This window comes from Macaca fascicularis, chromosome 12, assembly GCF_037993035.2.
Source record: "Macaca fascicularis isolate 582-1 chromosome 12, T2T-MFA8v1.1".
NCBI lineage: Eukaryota > Metazoa > Chordata > Mammalia > Primates > Cercopithecidae > Macaca > Macaca fascicularis.
The window spans coordinates 45,399,956-45,420,705 of record NC_088386.1 but is presented as its reverse complement, the minus strand read 5'-3'; the positions used below and the strand labels follow the sequence as shown (position 1 = coordinate 45,420,705).

The 20,750-nt window shown below is 37.3% G+C and overlaps 1 protein-coding gene and 1 pseudogene across 4 annotated transcripts in view; both read right to left on the bottom strand.

Moving 5' to 3' along the window:
* The window catches only part of LOC135966529 (uncharacterized), a 273,782-nt gene that overhangs the window by 22,154 nt on the left and 230,878 nt on the right, over positions 1 to 20,750 (bottom strand). The window lies entirely within an intron of this gene.
* On the bottom strand, positions 17,143 to 18,446 carry LOC102131772 (L-lactate dehydrogenase A chain-like; annotated as a pseudogene).

The following is a 20,750-nucleotide window of genomic DNA, read 5'->3' as shown; positions in this document are numbered from 1 at the left end:
AACTTCAGCAGTCTCAGAATTCAAAATCAATGTGCAAAAATCACCAGCATTCCTGTACACCAATAATAGACAAACAGAGAGTGAAATCAGGAGTGAACTCCAATTCACAGTTGCTAAAAACAGAATAAAATACCTAGGAATTCAACTTATGAGGGATGTGAAGGACATCTTCAAGGAGAACTACAAACCACTCCTCAAGGAAATGAGAGAGGACACAAACAAATGGAAAAACATTTCATGCTCATGAATAGGAAGAATCAATATTGTGAAAATGGCCATACTGCCCAAAGTAATTTATATATTCAATGCTATCCCCATCAAGCTACCATCGACTTTCTTCGCAGAATTAGAAAAAACTACTTTAAATTATAGATTAAACCAAAAAAGAGCCTGTATAGCCAAGACAATCCTAAGCCAAAAGAACAAAGCTGGAGGCATCATGGGCTACCTGACTTCAAACTATGCTACAAGGCTACAGTAACCAAAACAGCATGGTACTGCTACCAAAACAGATCCAAAACAGATATATAGACCAATGGAACAGAACAGAGGCCTCAGAAATAATGGCACACATCTATAAACATCTGATCTTTGACAAACCTGACAAAAAAAAGCAATGAGGAAAGGATTCACTATTTAATAAATGGTGTTGGGAAAACTGGCTAGCCATATGCAGAAAACTGAAACTGGACCCCTTCCTTACACCTTATACAAAAATTAACTCAAGATGGATTAAGGACTTAAATGTATGACCTAAAAACCCTAAAAGAAAACCTAGGCAATACAATTCAGGACACAGGCATGGGCAAAGACTTCATAAATAAAACACCAAAAGCAATTGCAACAAAAACCAAAATTGACAAATGGGATCTAATTAAATTAAAGAGCTTCTGCACAGCAAAGGAAGCTATCATCAGGGTGAACAGGCAATCTACAGAATGGGAGAAAAAATTTGGAATCTATTCATCTGACAAAGGGCTAATATCTACAATCTACAAAGAACTTAAAGAAATTTACAAGAAAAAAAACAAACAACTTCTTCAATAAGTGGGTGAAGGATATGAACAGACACTTCTTAAAAGAAGACATTTATGCGGTCAACAAGTATATGAAAAAAGCCCATCATCACTGATCATTAGAGAAATGCAAATCAAAAACAAAATGAGATACCATCGCATGCCAGTTAGAATGGCCATCAGTAGAAAGCCAGGAAACAACAGATGCTGGAGAGGATGTGGAGAAATATGAACACTTTTACACTGTTGGTCGGAGTGTAAATTAGTTCACCCATAGTGGAAGACAGTGTGGTGATTCCTCAAGGATCTAGAACCAGAAATATCATTTGACCCAGCAATGCCATTACTGGGTACATACCCAAAGGATTATAAATTATTCTACTATAAAGACATATGCACACATATGTTTATTGTAGCACTATTCACAGTAGCGAAGACTTGGAACCAACCCAAATGCCCATCAATGATAGACTGCATATGGAAAATGTGGCATGTATACACCATGGAATACTATGCAGCTGTAAAAAAGGACGAGTTCATATCCTTTGCAGGTACATGGATGAAGCTGGAAACCATCATTCTCAGCAAACCAACACAGGAACAGAAAACCAAACACTGAATGTTCTCACTCGTAAGTGGGAGTTGAACAGTGAGAGCACATGGGCACAGCAAGGGGAACATCACACACTGGGGCCTGTTGTGGGGTGGGGGACTAGTGGAGGGATAGTGTTAAGAGAAATATCTAGTGTAGATGATGGGTTGAAGGGTGCAGCAAACCACCATGGCACATGTATAGCTATGTAATGAATCTGCACATTCTGCCCATGTATCCCAGAACTTAAAGTATAATATAAAAAGCAATAATAAAAATAAATACATAAAAATTAACCCAAACAGAAAAGAAAGATAAAAACATAAGACAAGTGTATTGCTTAGATCAAGTTACTCTTGGATAGCTAGCAGGGTTCACCTGCCCTCTAGTCATATATTCATTCCATTAACCGAGGCTAGCAGAGGTGAAAATGAGAACTATTTGCCATGGAGGCTCATGCCTTTGGCTATCAAATGTTTTAAGCTCAGTTAGGATGAATTTCACACCAGAAGGACCTGTGATTCACAATTGCGTTGCTCTCATCTATTTCCTCTAGTACGTAGACAGACAAAAACTGTACACTCACTGTAACAAAACGCCATCCATTTAAGATTTTCTTTTATAGCATGGCTGCTAATATTGTGAGTGTCAATGCACCAGTGTTCCAGATGTCACCCAATTGATGTATTTTTAAATAAATTGCAAATTTATTCTACTGAATAATATAATTGATAAAACCACCATATCTTTGGACTTCAATAAAGTGTTTGTCTGATAGTGTTGTTCTTCATTACATGCCTGAATGCACTCATTAAGCTCAGAGTGAACAATAAGCATAAAGAAGCACAAAGATGGTGATACTGAACCAGCAGGAAGCATGCATTTCAAGCACCCCAGGATCTGGCAGGTCTGTTCCTTCAGAAGGAGAGTGTTCCAAGCACTGCATCTACATTTCATATTCAAGACATGATTTAGCTTTTTGCTTTTTAGTGAGAAATGAAAGCTGCATATCCTTGGTTATCAACATAAAACTGAGATGGGAAGATTTTTTAATTGAGAATTGTCTCTTTTTCAAGTTATTGACACTTTTGACTACATTACTTAAAACTCTAAGCTTATTTTCAATCTCATTTTTCTATGCCTTTGCCTTAAAATAGCACCATATTCCTAAGGAACTTCTGAAGCATTTTCATTCTCTCCTTGCTGTCTGATAGCAAAGGATGCACCCAGCCAGTGTGACAAAGGCTCTGCACAAGTTCTATCAGCTTCATTCTGGTTACAGAGACAGTTCCTGTGCCTGATTTGGCTATTATAGTGGATTCAAGCAAGAGTTTATCTTTCAGGGTTCTCAGGGTTTAAACAAACAAACATTCACTAAGCCATTCACCAAATGTGTACAGAGCCTAGAATATCCTGTGTTCAGGGGATTAAAGTGGGGATATTATTTTGGGGATAGAGATAAAATTCCTGTTCCTGTGGTGCTCATATTGGTGTAGATGGGAGTGGGGAGACAAGCAACAAACAGAGTATCTAGCATAATAGGTTTCTTCGTAATATCCTATGGTAAAATATGGTATTGTCAAATGCCAGGGAGAAAATATTACAGGATAAGAAAGCAAAGTGGTAGATCGAGTTAGCAATACCCTATATAGAGTCCTCTGCTCAACTTTAATAATGTTCCCCAGCACTTCTTGTTCTCTTTTTCCACAAACACAGGAGGGTTAGATTACTCACACTTTAAAAATTGGATGTTACAATATGACTTACTTTGGCCAATGAAATATGAATAGAAATGATGTGTCACTGTCAGGCTAAGGAATTTAGGAGCCAGTGTGCAGTTCTCTAAGGTGTTTCCCCATGCTGTGTCAAAGCTTTCAGTCCCATAGTGATATTACCATTTCTGGTTTCTAGTCCAGCAGGAAAGGATCTTGAAAGTCATTCCTCCTGTCCATTCAGCAAGAAGAAAGCTGACCAAACTAAAAATCGACAACTATTTTTAGATCCTTCAGAAAACTGAGGTCACAAGGCAAACACCTGTCCCCAGAACTTGAGAGACAGATGATATAGAGAACTACAACTTACAGAAGGTGTAGAAATCTCCATGTGAACCAGTACTGGGGTAGGGAAACCTGAATGGTAATTGATGGAATTGCTGGAGGCACAATGTAAGCAACTTTTAGAGTTAAAAACTCCAGCAAAGCTCAGTCTTAGGGGCACTCCACACTTCAGGGAATTTTACCTACAAGACTCACCAGGTTTTCACACTGAATATCTAAGAAAAATCCTCTGGTGCTTCCTGCAGAGGAAGAAGAGAGTAGCTATTTTGAAATATACTGAGAGCCTTCTGCTCTTATTAACAAGGCATGCCCTCAGGAGAACATCTTTTAGCAGGCCCTAACTGACTAAGGTTTTACCAGAATCTAACTGACCTGGAAAAATGGAAATACCCAACCCAGACCCCTTTATCTTTCCCACATCCACTAAAAGGAAGGGAGACTGGGAAGCACTTGCACAGGCACGGGCTCACTAAAGGACTGAGACCAAAGCATAGAGTTAGAGAATGCTTCCTCTCTCCACATACCTCACCATCATATCAATAGGGCTCCCATATAACACAGGGGAATACAATGGAAAGAGCTGCATGCTTCTGACCTCATTTTAGAAGTTTCTAAGGAAACGCAAAGGCAACAGGGGAGAGAAAATGAGAACAAAGAAAATTTGAGCCTCCGACACTTACAGCTACAGCCAACAGTAAATACAATCTACCTCTTAACTAGATAAACCTTTCACTAAAAGAGAGTTAACCTCAGTGTCTTTTAGTCAGCGCATCATGTTTAGCTTACAACAAAAAAATCACAAGACTTGCTAAAACAGTTTGAAGAGACAGAACAAGCATCAGAACAGATGCAGACATGCCAGGGATGTAGGAATAGCAGACTAGGGATTTAAAACTTTGATTTATATGCTGAGGGCCATAAGGGAAAAAAGTGTACAACCTGCAAGAACATATGGGCAATAAAAGCAGAGAGATGGGAACTCTAAGAAAAAATGTAAAGTAAATGCTAGAGATCAAAAACACTATAATAAATGAAAACGTCTTTTATAAGCTCATCAATGGACTGGATATGTCCAAGGAAAGAATCATAGGCAGGAAGAAAGTGTCAAAAGAAACTTCTAAAACTAAAATACAATAAGAGAAAAGAATAGATAAAGATGGAACAGAATATCCAAGAATTGTTAAACTATTACAAAATGTGTAATATACGCATAATGGGAATATGAGAAAGAGGATAGAGAGAACAGAAGAAAAAATCTAGGCAATAATGACTAAGAATTTTCCCAAACAAATGAGAGAGACAGAATCAAAGATCCAGAAAACTCAGAGAACACCAAGCAGGAGAATACACACACACAAACATGCACACACGCACACACACCTGCATCTGTGTGTGTGTGTGTGTGTGTGTGTGTGTGTGTGTGTGTGTGTGTGTAGTCACATAGCTAGGCATATCATATTCAAACTACAGAAAATCAAAGACAAAGAAAAAATCTTGAGAGAAGCCGAAGAGAAAAACATCCTACCTATACAGGGTGAAGGGCAATAATCATAATGGACTTGTTTTCAGAAACCACACAGGTATTAAGCAAGAAGAGACTGGAGTAGAATATTTAAAGTGTTGGAGAAAGTCTCCAGAATTCTGTATTTTATCAAATTATCATTCAAAAGTGAAGGAGAAATGAGGACTTTCTCAGACAAACAAAAATTGAGGAAATTTTTCACCAGTAGACCTACTTTCCAATGAATATAAAACAGAAATTTTTCAGAAAGAAGGAAAAAATATGTCAGAAACTCAGATCTACATAAAAAAGGAAGCACATTAGAGAAGTAATAAAGGTACAGTAAAATTTCTTATTTGAATTTAACAAAAAAGCTTGTTTAAAATAATATCTACCATATATTCAGTAATTATAACTTATAGACAAATGAATAGCAGTAATATTACAGTGGGAGGAAGAATTTGAGAATATTTTGCTATAAAGTACCTGTACTCTCCACGCATTGTTATTTAAAAGCAGACTTGTATTAGTTATAAGTGGATACTACAAACTCAAGGAAAATTACTAAAGAAAGTTAAAATGATAAAACTGATAGGCTGAGAAAATCATATATTAAAAGCAGAGGAGGCAGAAGAAGATACAAGACAAATATAAAAAAGGAAAAGAAACACAGAACAAAGTCATAAATAGACAACAGTAACAAACATGGTGGATATTAATTCAATTATACCAATAATTGCTTTAAATGTCAGTGATCTAAATATAACAATTAAAAGAAACTGTCAGAGTGGACTTAAAAAGGAAAAAAAAACTATTTTTTGTCTATAAGAAATCCATTTTCAATATAAAGACACAAATAGATTAAATGTAATGGGATCCAAGAGAGTAAAGTGATAGAGAAATATATACTATGCTAACATTAATAAAAAAAAAATCCATTACAAGATGGGAAGCCTCAGTCAGCCCGGGACCTTTGTGCCTGTGATGAGGAAAGCCACCTTGTTGATCTATACTAAACATATAGGAAAAAGGAATAACAAACTTTTAAATAACTTTTGTTGTTTTAAGTCATTGAGATTTAGGGATTATTTATTGGCACAGCAGAACTCCTGCCTATCCTGACTAGACAAGTTAGCTTATTCTTACTAATCTGAATGATGTGTGATAGGAAGCCATGTGGATGCCCTGACACAGGGGGGCTCCAGGAATAGGAAACAATAAGAACAGAGGCCCTTAGGCAAGAGCACACCACAGTGTTCCAAGAGCTGTGAAAGCAGTGTGGCTAAAGCAGTGTGAACCATGGACAGAATAGAAGATGATGACAAAGAGAAGGCCAGAACCCAGAATAAAATCCAAAATCCTTACTAAAGCCATGCATATATTCTTCTGTTAGAGACAGAAAGTATATTATTTTTCTACGTAACAAATTACTACAAACATAAAAGCTTAAACCAACACAAATTGATTATCTTACAGTTCCTATGGGTCAGGAATCTAGCATGACATTGCAAGGTTCTCTGCTCAGAATCTGGCCAGGCTACAAGCCAGGCGTTGGCAGTGACTATGCTCTCATCTGAGGCTTGGGGTGCTCTTCCATCTTATTCAGGTCATTTGTAGAATTCATTTCCCTGTGGTTGTAGGCCTAGGTCTCTGTCTTTTGGTTGGATGTCAGCCAAGGATCACTCACAGCTCCTAGAGGCTGCTCTCAAACCTTTGCCAACTGTCTCCTCCTCCCCTCCTTCCATCAACATGACTGCTTTCTTCCAGGACAGCAGGGGAACATCTTGCTGACAACAAATCTCTCTGACCTCCAGGAAGACCTGGATCCCTCTGAAGGGCTCATTCGATTAGCTCAGGCCTGCTCAGGATAATGTCCCTTTTAATTAGCTGAAGGCAAGGTTTGAATTGGGACCTTAATTACATTTACAAAATCCATTTTGTGATATGCTGTAACAATCTTGAGTGAAATCCCATCATATTTGCAAGTCCTGTTAACGTTCAAGAGGTTATTCTTCCAAACAATTACACAAGATGTTTTACATGAAGGTATGGAAATCTGAGGGCCATCTTTGAATTCTGCATACCACAGGACATCATTTGATGATTCAGAGCAGCAAAGAACATGGTCTGAATTCATTTATGCTTTAAATTAATCCCCCTGGCTGCTGGGTGATGAATAGGCTGTAATGTGACCTGGGTATAAACAAGGAGACTAACAGGAGGTGATTAAAATTGTCAGGAAAGAGATGATAGTAGCTTAAGCTAGGGCTTAGCAAATGAGATGATAGCATGGATTAAAGCCAAATATTTATATGGATTATAGTTTTCAGTATATACCAATCAAATAATAAATATTATATGCTCTAGTTTAAAAAATAATGTCAAATAAGCAGCTTTATTTTCATTTACATGTATAATCCTCAAAAAATGTTAAAATGCAATGAACAATTCTTAGCCCATTGGGCTATGACTATCTCTATCATCAAAGTATCTAAAGACTGAGGGGCTAAAACTTAGAGACTGGGCACCTCCATTTGCCTAGTTTATTTTGACTAACACAAAGCTTAATGTATGCCATGAGTCATATGGAATCAGGTTTTCTTTCTTCTTTCTAGTGGAATCAGGTTTTCTTTCTCCTTTATAATGGGAATCATGAAGCCATTTTCCAACTTTTTAATAGGCAACATGGTGGAAAAGTATGATCTTACAATGGTTTTGAAATAAAATGGTAATATTACTAGTTACTCAAATGAGAAAACTCCTTCCCCCATGTCCTCTTTTCCCAATAAAATATCATGGAGGTGGAAAGACCAGGAAGTCTAATGCCAAGGATGCTGGACAGCTCTCCAGGTGGCAGGGACCCAATCCAGTTCTCCTCCCTTTTTCTCGTGTAGTTCTCAAGAATAACTGCAGTATGTGCAAGAATGCAAAATCCTGAGATAAGGAGGAAATTGGCTGGAACAGTCTGGGCTCTGTTCCAGTTCCCTACTACCCCCAACCCTGAAACAGGATGTCCTTCAATGCTTTAGCCCAGCATGTCATATTACCCAGGATGGGCTGCTTTTTGGGGTCCACCAGCTGTGATGCAACTGGGACACATGCTGTAAAAACTCCATCTACCCCAGGCAGCTTTCCTGAGGCTTCTGGGATTAGTTGGCAATGAATACTAGAATTCTGTTGTCTCTTGCTGCCCATCTATATACAATAAACCCACTTCAATCAACTTGCTGTGTGTGTGGGTATTGGGCCTCACCAGACTCAGACAAGTTGGTAACCAATGCACAGTGAACCTGCTTCATAAATATGCCTACATATATCAGTAGAGCAAACACACTGATAAATCCTACAGTAAAAAATTCTGTTCATTTAGCTCATGATTGCCCAAATATTTGACAATCATTTTTTTTACTTTACATCTATTAAAATTCCACATATCATGAGAGATTTCTCCAAATTTTTTTGTTGGGCATTTTTATTTCATGTGCCATCATTTTACTTATTTAGGCAGTGTAGACAATTTGGCTAGAGCTAAAAAAATAACTGGAAAGGTTTCTGGAGTAGAGAAAGTTATTCAATTCAGAACAGTTAGCAGAGAACTTAGCTATTGAAGGGCAAGAAAATGGAGCCCAACAAAGGTAGAAATAGGCAAAAATACATCTATCCAGAACAAAAGGAATATTTGCCTTGGGAAAATGCTCTCATAACTGGAAATTAGCCTTCTCTTTTTGCTGGCTAACTATTGTACTTTAAAGTCTTCTCTTTTGGATTATTGGAATAATTATGGCTACTGCATCCTTATGATGAGGAAATGGCTCCTGGAAAATTAAAGATGAAGAGTTAGCAAGCTGCATGATCCTATCTAATTAAAGCCTGTCTTCTGATTAAACACATTTTCCAGCAGTAGGAGGATCTCTGGCTAGTTGCCTGATAGGAAAGTGCTGTTCTAAAGCATGAGTCACATAACCAAATGTTCTCAACAGCACCATCAATCCTATATTGATTCATAATATTTATTTTTATAGAAACAGGAACCCAAAATTAAATGGAACACTTTTCCTCATGTACAGGATGCCTCCTAAAAATATGCTATTCTCTTTTCTTGTAGAATGTATTGGTGATCTTTGTCACAGCTGAGCATCAAATTATGAATCTAAGCTTTAACCATTTTTCCATGACTCATCTTTTTTTTGCCATTACAAGAATGACTTTGTCCTCATTGCTCCCTTCTAAGACAATACCATGCAGCTTGAATTTTTAAACTTTTAAATCCTGAAAATTATTGTGTTTCAGTTTTAGCTTGTCCTACTGCTGCAATCAAATGAAGTTAAAATGGCATATACTTATCAGTAGCTTTGACATCAAGCTATCATTTGGCTATCAAACATTCATAGCACTGTGCTCTTCTACTCATTGCCTATTTATCCACATACAAGGCACAAAGATTCAAACTCTCTTGATAACAAACATTCTGAAATAATTTATTCTCCACCACTAGCTTTGTTTCCATTATAACCTTCCCTTTCCCAAGGTGAATGTGAGCTGGTCCCAAGTCAGGGCCAGCCATTGCTCCCCTCATCCTCCTGTAGAAACATTCTGCTAACATATCTTAATTATATAGTGTCCTAAGTCCAGTGTAGCTCATCCAAGTGCTGGCTACATTTTCCTTACTGCAATTCACACTACCTGCATAGTTTACCAAAGAGTTCATAAAAGAATTGAATCCCAAAGCTATTATTTCTCCTTTCTGATTGCAAGATAAATTACAATGTTAGTTCCACAGCATTTTCCATTTAAGAAAGGGAAACTAGGCCTTTAACCCACTCTCCTGAGCGCCCAACTTTGTGCCCAGCTTGATCCCGCTGGGCTATTGCCTGAAAACGAAGTGGACACATATATGTGCATTTGTGCAAGAGGGAGAGAGTTCTTAATGCTGTGGAGAACTATGGTTTCTCACTTACTAGGAAAATGGACTTGTTCTCATGTTCCTTTGTAATTACACATGTAAAATTCTCATGCTTCTCTGTTTTTTTCTCCTCTAGCAATTATAGTCTGAGAAGAAACTTTTCAGTTATATAAAAATCACCACCTGCTTTAGTTATTTCTGTAGTTGTGACTGAGAATCTCATCATCAGTGCAAGGTAATGAGATTGAACTGGACTAGGTACGTTGCATAAGCCCACACCCTAGTATATTAGTCCATTCTCACGCTGCTATAAGGACATCGTTAGACTGGGTAATTTATACAGGAAAGAGGTTTCATTGACTCACAGTTCCGCAGGCCTCAGGAAATGTACGATCATGGCAGAAGGGGAAGCAAACGCATCCTTCTTCACAAAGTGGCAGGGGAGAGAAGAATGAGTACTCAGCAAAAGGGGAAGACTCTTATAAAACCATCAGATCTTGTGAAAACGAACTCACTATCACAAGAACAGGATGGGGAAAACTGCTCCCAAGATTCAGTTATCTCCACCTGGTCCCTCCCACGACACGTGGGGATTTTGGAAACTACAATTCAAGATGAGATTTAGGTGGGGACACAGCCAAACCACATAGTCTGCTTCTCTATGCTGCCTTTTGTTTTCTTTATTTTACAAGTTAATATTCTTCCTTTTAGAAAGAGAAATAAAATAAAACAGCACAGCTTTCATAAAATCTAAACCTACGCATACATTGTGATTCTGAACAAAGGTGTGTAGTTGACAGACTTAGAGTTTACTTCAGGTCCATTATCTGTTGTTCAGCTACATAGGCAAGGGCCCTTGCTAACTATATATCCAAATTGTATTGTTTCTTTTAGATAAGAATATCAATCAGCTAAGTGATTTGCCAAAAATTCCACAGAAGAATAAGGACAAAGCAGGGTTGTAAAGCAATTTCCAATAGTTTATTTAATATTCATGTATCTGATCAATCTCCCACCAGGAGCCAATGAAGTACCTACCTGAGAGCAAGTAAAGAATCAAATATAGAAAATGAGCATATTAATTCAGAAAAATGGCTATAGTTATTTATCTATTATGTTGGCTATTTACTGTTTGTCTATAGATATGGTTGGGTATGCCATACTATATTGTAAGTTTTTGATCCGTTAAGAGACAAAGTCCCTCAGACAAAAACATGGCATGGCCTTGTTAGATCCCAGGGAACTTAGCAAAAACTCCCATTCTTCCCCATGGTGATTCTCTGGTATTAGTAAATTGAATTTTTATAGCATACCTCACAGGTTGCTTTACAACAGTTCACTAAGCAACGACACAGGTAATAAAGATGGAACCAACGGTCAAATCACAAGTGATAACAAGATGCTGTATCCTTTCAAAGCAAATGTGTGGGGTTTTTAACATATTTTTCAGTCATCGTTCTTGTTTTAATGTCCTGGATTCAAACACATCATCTTGACAATTCCTCAAACCTTGTTCAAGTAGCAGATAATGCTACTGAACAGCAAATATTTTGTTTTCTGCATTTGATGTTCTAGTCTAATGAAATGTGACATATTATTCTGGTGATGTCAAGTCTGTGGAATACAGGGTGGTATTTTTCTATTTAATGGCAAATGAAATAGCATTAATGTGATGGTTTATTTGCAACATTTTTCTCTGAGCAAGATTCCTTACTTGCTTACTCAGGGTGATAAGGTTGTTTTTTAAAGACATTACATCAGAATTATAAGCAATAAGAAATAAGCTTCAGGAAGGCACCAGAGTGGGTGCTGTGCAGAAGAGAGACATTAACAAGAGCTTCATGCGGAGAAAATGACATCAACTCTTCCCACCTCCTCATATTTACAGCTTTTGTCATGTAATGTGCAGTACTCACCTTGCATGAGTGGGCTTTTACCACATGACTTGCTTTGGCCAATGCAATACAAATAAAGGCTTGAAATGAGATTACACATCTGCATTTGCCCTCTTGTCCTCCATTATTGCCAAGACAAAATTTGCATTGACTAGCCTTCTGGTCTCAGGAGGAAGACCAAAGTCACATGGAACAGTGTCAGCTCACAGATACATGAGTGAGCTGTTGAACAGCAACATTTAGGTGGGCCCAGCCAGCAGTCAGCTGACCCCACAAACATGTGAGAAAGCCCAGCCAGGATCAGCACAGGTGCCTAGGTTATTCCTGCTGATTCCAGAAACATGAATGAGAGTGCCTTTTTGGTATATCACTGAAGATTTGTGGTTATTCAGGACATAGTATAATTGTGGCAACAGTTGAATGATCTACCTGTGGCTCTCTTTGTCCCTCTCTGATATGGTGTGGCAGTGTCCCCAACCAAATCTCATCTTGAATTGTAGATCCCATAACTCCCACGTGTTGTGGGAGAGACTCATTTTGGAGATAACTGAATCATGGGGGTGGCTTTCCCCATACTGTTCTTGTGGTAGTCATCGAGATCTGATGGTTTTATAAGGGGTTTCCCCTTTTGCTTGGCTCACATTCTCTCTTGCCTGCCACCATGTAAGATGTGCCTTTCACCTTCTGCCATGATTATGAGGCCTCCTCAGCCACATGAGTCCATTAACCCTCTCTTTCTTTATAAATTGCCCAGTCTCAGGTATGTTTTTATTAGCAGCTTGAGAACTAATACACTCCCCAACCCATTGGCAAGGCATAATCTGGGTGCCACTCTCAGAGATCTTACAATGAAACATGAAAGAGGACTGTTATTCAGTAGTGGCTATGTTTACATAAGAAAAACAAAGCATGGTCTATGTCTTCAAGATATTTATATTTGTGTTGATAAAGAAAATCTACATACTGGCAACAAAAGATAATTTTGATCAGTGTATCTTGACTAGTGGCTTATATTGGCTTCGCTGAAGAACCCTATCAAAATGTGCATGTTTTGGTGCCAGGCAGGACTCACTGACTCTAAAAATCGTAGGGGTTTGACCTAGGGATATACATTGTAGAAAAGCAACCCAGGGAATTCTAATGTCCTTGCCTGGTTAACAACCAATGGTAAAGGCTAAATAAAGCAAACAGGATATTGGTGCAGAAGTGCAAATGACTGAAGGAGAAACATGGTTAGCAGAGTCCAGAGCTGTCTGTCCTGAAAGGCTTAGACAGGTGGGATCTGCACAGTCCTTGAAGAATAATAGGATTTAAATAATAGAAAGAGAGGTGGGGAACCAGGCAGAGAGAATATCATACACTCTAGCATGTGGATTGTAATTAATATGGCATGACTTGAACAGAGATCAACTTATTTATGAATGTATTTATTTATTCTGTAAGCATTTCTTTATTATTTACTATGTGTCAAACATTAGTCTGAGTTTAATAAATGTTAACTATCATAACAAAACTGTGAGATAAGCAGCAGTACCAGTCTCACTCCGTAGAACAAGCTGACCAGAGTGGAGGAACTCCTATACACTCTATTGATGTATCTCACTCAGAATTTTGTATTGGATAGAAAAACTTTTAACGCCAAGAAATATTTTTCTTTGCAAAGAAGTCTACAGACTTCAATGTTGCAGTCCACTGCCTCGAAACTAGATCTTACTATTATTATTAGTTTGTTCGAGTGTATATGACTTACAAAAAGAGATGGAAAAAAGCTAAGAAAGAGAGAATAAAACCATTTTAAATATCACTGTGGTTGGAATTTTTCTTACTATAATTCTAGTTAAAATAGTTTGATTTCAATAAACAAGATCACTCTTCCTAGAAAATGTATTCATGCTTTACTCCATTTATAAAGGCATGAAGGCACCGACTTCTCTTAATAAGTGAAAAAAATCGGGAATTCTGTCTGGACAGGAAGCACTTCTAAGCAAGGTAATTATCTAAGGAAAGAACTGTTAATGTGTTTCCAAAGCTCCACACTGAATTTGATGAAATCCAACCAAGGCTTAATTTTAATCATTCAAACTTCATAAAAACTCAGTATATCATATTTTATAGGATAAATCTTTTCTTATTAAACTAATAAGAGGTATATTTTTCCTAAAAATAAGTACTGAAAGTCATTCTAATTTTATGTTTTTCATTCTGGAAATCTCTAGACAGGTTACATTATATTAAGAAGGTAACAAATCCAGACTTGTTTCATATATATTTCTTTATTTTTCAGAATACTTTCTAACTCCTTTAGGTCTATCTAATTGATTCCTATCTAGAAGTAAAGATCTAAGAATCATCAAATTACAAACTTATATTAGTGGATATAACATATGTTTGTAGTGCTAGAATGACCATCTCTGAAGATCAGTTGGATTCTAAGTAGAATTATATTTAGACTGCTTAAACAAATACCTCTGTAACTTTTCTTCTAACATCTTCAGAAGAAAAAAAAAATTAACACAGTTTCCACAGAAATACATTCTCTGAGTTTTATGTTCAGCTAAGAGATGCTGTATTAGAAAGTAGGTGAATAAAACCTATTGTTTACCTGTTAATAATTTGAGACTACAAGATTGTTGTAATCTAATCAAAGGAATCAAGCTAATCAAGGAATACAGTGCTTGTTTTTTTATTAGCAATTATCAGTTTATTTTCTCTGGGGGATACCATGAATATGAATAAAAGATTATTTGTCTTGATTGCTTGACCCATATCTTTGTCTTTGTCCTGTTTGCTTACAGAACCATTGCTTAGTCTTCCTCTGCTCTGTTCTGTGTCACGTCACAGTCGACCCCAGCAAGACTCTGTGTGTGCTAGTTTCTTGCCAGACTTTGTCAAAAGGAGGTACTGGAAATGGATTAGGGAGTTAGGGAAGGGGATAGTGGGAAGACGGGAGAAATCAGGATATTTTCCTCTCTCCATTCCCAAGAAGAAATTCTGGCAACCTGCATTGCTTCAGATTCTACTAGACAGGTTTGCCAGATGGCTTTGGCACCTGGATTCTGGTAAACCATCCCCTCCGTGCATTTTCACCCTTCAGACCTAGGCATGGTAGCTACTTCCTGCTGCTGCAAATTCTTGGGTTTCCTCTGTTCTTTGTTTGGCTTTCTAGTTCTTTTTTCACCTGTGTTACTAATTGCCTGGAAAAAGGCCCTCTCTTTGAAATACCTAGAGTACTGTGTGTTTTCCTGACTAGACTCTGACTGCTGCTACAAATAAATAACCTCTTCCCCAAAGGGATTTGCAGCAGCTTACCATAAAGGCAAGGACCATTCTACCAAAAAAAATTGATATATATTTAAGTCAAGAGGTAAATAAGGTGACTGAAAAACAGACATATACAAGGTTTGAAATTTGCAAATTAAATGGGCTTTGTTTGTAAGGGGCATTTTTAACTCTGAATCTGACTAGTTAATAAAAATAAATTTTTAAACTCTTAAATTTAATTTAAATAATTAAATTTTTAACTCTGAATCTGAATATTTAATGAAAATAATTGAAATACATTTGTCAGAACAATATGAGATGAAAATATGTTGGTGGAGGTAGAGGCTGTAGGACAGTCAGAGAAGCAGATCATTTAGCACTAGGCTAAGATTTGGGCCAGGCCAATGTCTGCCTGGACTAAAGGCTATCATATGAGTATCCACCATATACATAGGACAAATGCAAGTCACATACACATGCACTCCCATAGGCATTCCCAGGTTTATAAACAATTTCATTTCTGCCTCTTCAAGAAATACATCATAATGCATAATGTATAGCAATTAGTGATATTATATGGATAGCCTTGAATTCTTCTAATTTGTCTTAAAGATTAAATATTCACAACTTTCGATATTTCGTTTTAGTAATTAGTAGCATCAGAGGTAACAAGTAATCAAAGACTCATTTATGTAGTATAACAGAGAATATCTGGCTTACTCTAGTTGTGGGCACCATATAATTGTCAGAGTTGTTATCTCACTTTGAACTCATAGATGTAACCTGTGTGTTTTTTAAACAGCATCATAAAAATAAACTAGAAGTACAATAATTATATGCTAATAGCCATGGTCACATGTGTTTTCAAGAGTAATAACATCTGGAAATTAATGACCAATAATGCTAAAATGCTCTGCAAACTATCAAAACTTAGCCTTTCTTTTGAGACCTAAACAAATTAATTGTGTCAACTATTTGACTAATAAGTTTCAGATTAGTAAGAATATCCACAATGAGTAGATACAAAATGCCTGATTGTATCTCCACAAAAGGGATAATATAATATTTAAAGAACAGGCTGATATACTTTTGTATAATCATGAGTATCTAGTAAATTCTAAATTTCACTGGGTCAGGAAAGAAATCCAATTAGTACTGCAAGTGAGTAGCAACCTTAAGTTAAATCTTTTGTAAGTAAGTTAACATTATTGCATTCAAGACTAACGTTAGGCAAAGTCGGCCACCTGTCTCAGAAAGGCTTTATGTTATCACAAATTTGCAAAAATGAAGAACATGCAGGAATCAACAAGAGTATATCCCAAGCAATACAAAAATATCATGATTGCATGATCTGCTGAAGTTATCCAAATACTTTCCTTTTGAAATATAAAGTATAACATTAAAAAAACACATTTTCCCATAATGTATTACTTCATTAAAGTGAAAGTTTCATGAAAGTAGAAATATGTTTATCTTGGTCAATTTTCTCACTGTTTCTGCCCCTTGCAAGGTGCTCAATAAATATTTGTTGCATGAAATAAATACATGAATTAGTTAATGCCATTTTTTTTCACTGTTCAAGGTTTATTGGGGGTTTTAGTTGGGATAACACTTGGATAGTTGGTTGCATTGTTTATATGTGGATCTTTTTATGTTATATGGTAATGTACACTACTGATATATACAGTTCACAAAATAAGATCCTTTGGAACAATTATGCACAAGACATACGATATTGGATTTATACACTGGATCCCAGGATGTGACTGACTGGGAAAAAATGTTGGACTAGGCATGTTCAGTGAAGGAGCCAGGAAATTATATAACACACAGTAAACATCCACCTGGCTCAAGGGGCAAATGCAGCATGTACAGAATCGGCAGTGGTGCATCAAAACTATTTCACACTAACCAGTTTAGGCACAAGATTAACACCATCTAGCATCAGGATATAGCTGTGGATTTTACAAACCATTCCTATTTCTAACTTCAGAAGTTAATGTTTTTCCTGGTCCATCTTAAAATATTACTGCTTTAATCACAGATCAGATAAAAAGGACAACATGCACAACCTCCAACTAGAATCCTGTTGTAGCTAGACAGTGAAATGGTATGACATCAGAAGACTTTAAAATTGCAGCTCTTTTTGGATCCCCCAAAGTATATCTGCACTCTTCTTCAAACGGGCCTCTTCCTCAGGAGTCAGAGTCACCTTCACAAGGTCTGAGATTCCATTCTGTCCCAAAATGCAAAGAACACTAAGGAAGACATCATCCTTTATTCCATAGAGACCCTTAATCATGGTGGAAACTGGGTGCACCCACCTAAGATTCTTCATTATACTCTCTGCCAAATCTGCTACAGAGAGTCCAGTGGCCCAGGATGTGCAGCCTTTGAGTTTGATCACCTCATAAGCACTCTCAACTACCTGCTTGTGAACCTCTTTCCACTGTTCCTTTATCAGTCCCTAAATCTGGGTGCAAAGTCTTCAGGGAGACACCAGCAACATTCATTCCACTCCATACAGGCACACTGGAATCTCCATGTTCCCCAAGGACCCACCCATGACAGCTTAATGGGTGAACTCCCAGCCTTTTCCCCATCAGGTAACGGAATCTGGCTGAATCCAGATTGCAACCACTTGCAATAACATGGTTTTTGGGAAAACCACTTATCTTCCAAGCCACGTAGGTCAAGATATCCACTGGATTTGAAACAATAAGCAACTTGCAGTTTTGGCTATATTTTATAACATTAGGAACAATGAATTTAAAGATGTTCACGTTACGCTGGACCAAATTAAGACGGCTTTCTCCCTCTTGTTTACGTGCCCCAGCCGTGATAATGACCAGCTTGGAGTTTGCAGTTACACTATAGTCTTTGCCAGAGACAATCTTTGGTGTTCTAAGGAAAAGGATGCCATGTTGGAGATCCATCATCTCTCCCTTCAATTTGTCTTCGATGACATCAACAAGAGCAAGTTCATCTGCCAAGTCCTTCGTTAAGACACTGATGGCACAGGCCATGCCAACAGCACCAACCCCAACAACTGTAATCTTATTCTGGGGGGTCTGTTCTTCCTTTAGAAGATTATGAATCAGCTGATCCTTGAGAGTTGCCATACTGGACTTGGAACCAAAAGGAATCGGGAATGCACGTCAGGCGGTCATCGGCGACACGCGGCAATGAGATCCAGAATCGGCGGCAGCGGCTGCAGCACCGTTAATGCCGTTCTTATTTTAATTGTAATGTCTCAGGTGTTAAGTGACTATATAAATGGCTGATTTGTTAAGAGTATCATTTTAAATTAGTATATATTATAAAATATCAAGTCCAGCTTCAGCAGAGACCATTATGAGGGCTGAGTCACCTGCACAAAGTCTCTCTCGTTTTGAGAATGATTTTCCAACCTTCTAGCATATCCAATGGGGATAGACCTTCCACTTATGAAAGACAGTGTTTTTCATTTGCTGGATCTCAGGAGTTATATCTTTTCAGACTTCTCAAAGTTTTACTCCTCTTACCATGAGGAGCTTACAGATGCCAATATTTAAAAGGAAAGTGTAATAATTTCCGTGGGTGGATGTCCCTTTTGGCAATTTACAATAGAGACCAAGAATCCATGTGGTTTGGCTAACCAAACTTTCCTGGAAACAGTCATCAGACATAACAGAAAACTGACCTTGTTTCTGCCAATTTCATTCCTTTCCAGGAATAAACTCAAAAGTAGCCCTTAAGCAAAAGATCCCCAGTGACATACCCTAACAATTAATCTAATTCTCTTTCCATAAAAAAGTGGAAAATGTCAGCCCCATAACCTTTAAGAGACTGAACACATTATCAGAGTCATTAAAACTTAACAGTTTTTGAAACAAGGCCAAATCCTAAACTCCTGCACTTTTTGTTCCCACTGTAACAGTCACCTGACTCCTATTCAACTTTTTGGTAAGGACTACAAACAAATCCTGTTGGTTTTTCTTACTAATTGTTCTAAGTAAGCACCCATGTAATAGCAGCAAAATATATCGAAAAATAACACATATAACAGACACCAATGCATGGAATTTCAAAGCATTGGAATGTGTCTAATCCAAGCATTTGCATGCTGTCCATCTTTCATCTGCTGCAAAAATGAATCCTTTGGTTAGAAGTGACTGTAACAGAACAAATATCATTTGAGACTCTGCCAGCACTACAAACAACTACCAATTCTATAATGTAGTCTTCTTCCTCCTTTATCTCCTTCCACAAAAGAAACTAAGGCAGCAAGCAGGATACATCCAGCTGAGCTCCCTGGGAGGAGACCTCTCTTCTATAATCAAACTCAACAGAAACAGGCCCTTGCTTCTGGGACATCAAACATGAAGAGGCTCTTGTTCTGCAGAAAATAAATAAGCAGATATCAAAGATTTGTAGAAATTTTGATTAAGACACTTTCTCAGTCTTTCCACATAGCAGACACTGCACTACTGACATGTGCTGTAGCTAGAATTGAGCCTGTGGACTTTTATCTTTGCCTTTGAATTCTGTTATATTGACATTAATTTGGACACTCAATAAAAAATTAAAATAGGGATCCTTGCATGAACCTAATCTTTGACTCAGAAACCTCATTTATATAATATTATTATTTTTTTCTGTCACCTCTTTCCTCAAGAATGAGGCTCAAATTCCTTGCAGAAATTGAGAAATCAATAATGCCTAATCAATAATTATTTTACTCTGGTGAAATAGCAAGGCAATGTTTCCTTGCCCAAGGACATCATAGCACATAGTACCATAATGAAAAGAATGTCTGGTAAAAAAAGAAAAAAGAAAGAAAAAAATACAATTTGCCTTATTCTTTCAACTATTCATTTAAGTTTGAAGAGTCAATCAGTGAGTAACCAAACCTGAAAGTTATGCAGAAGAATTCAAATGATTAACATTAGACCTATCAGGGCACACTTCCAGCCAAAGCCTCTTGGATAAGAGTACCATAAAAAGTTAAAACTTTTCATGGAATATAAAAGCCTATATAGAAACTGAAGAACTTGAGTAATATAATTTCATTCCATTTATTAATTTCTCTAATTTCCACTTTGTTTTGCTGGGGTTGATTTTGCTGCCAGATTCTTTTGTCTCTTTCTTATGGTTGTCATCTTCACTCCCATGGCTCTGTACCCATGTAACATAGCAAGCAGATCTTTGAGGAAGAAATTATACCATGCTTCTGAAAGCCCAAAGACACATTTCAGTGTACAGGCATGTTGACCAACAGAAGTTCCCATCCTGAAAATTTTAGTCTTGATTACCTAACTATTCCTAAAAAGTATGCTCATAATTTTCCCCCCAAACTCATCCATTTACCTGCCATAGTCACAATCTACTTGGTCTACAGATCTAGTATCAACTAGAAGATAGAGCAATTATGATAAGGAAAAGACCCAAGTGATTACTACATGCTCATAGCATCTTAGTAGCCTCACTATTAACAAGTGTTAAACAAAAGCCACCATCTTAGTGTTTTACCATGACTCACACTA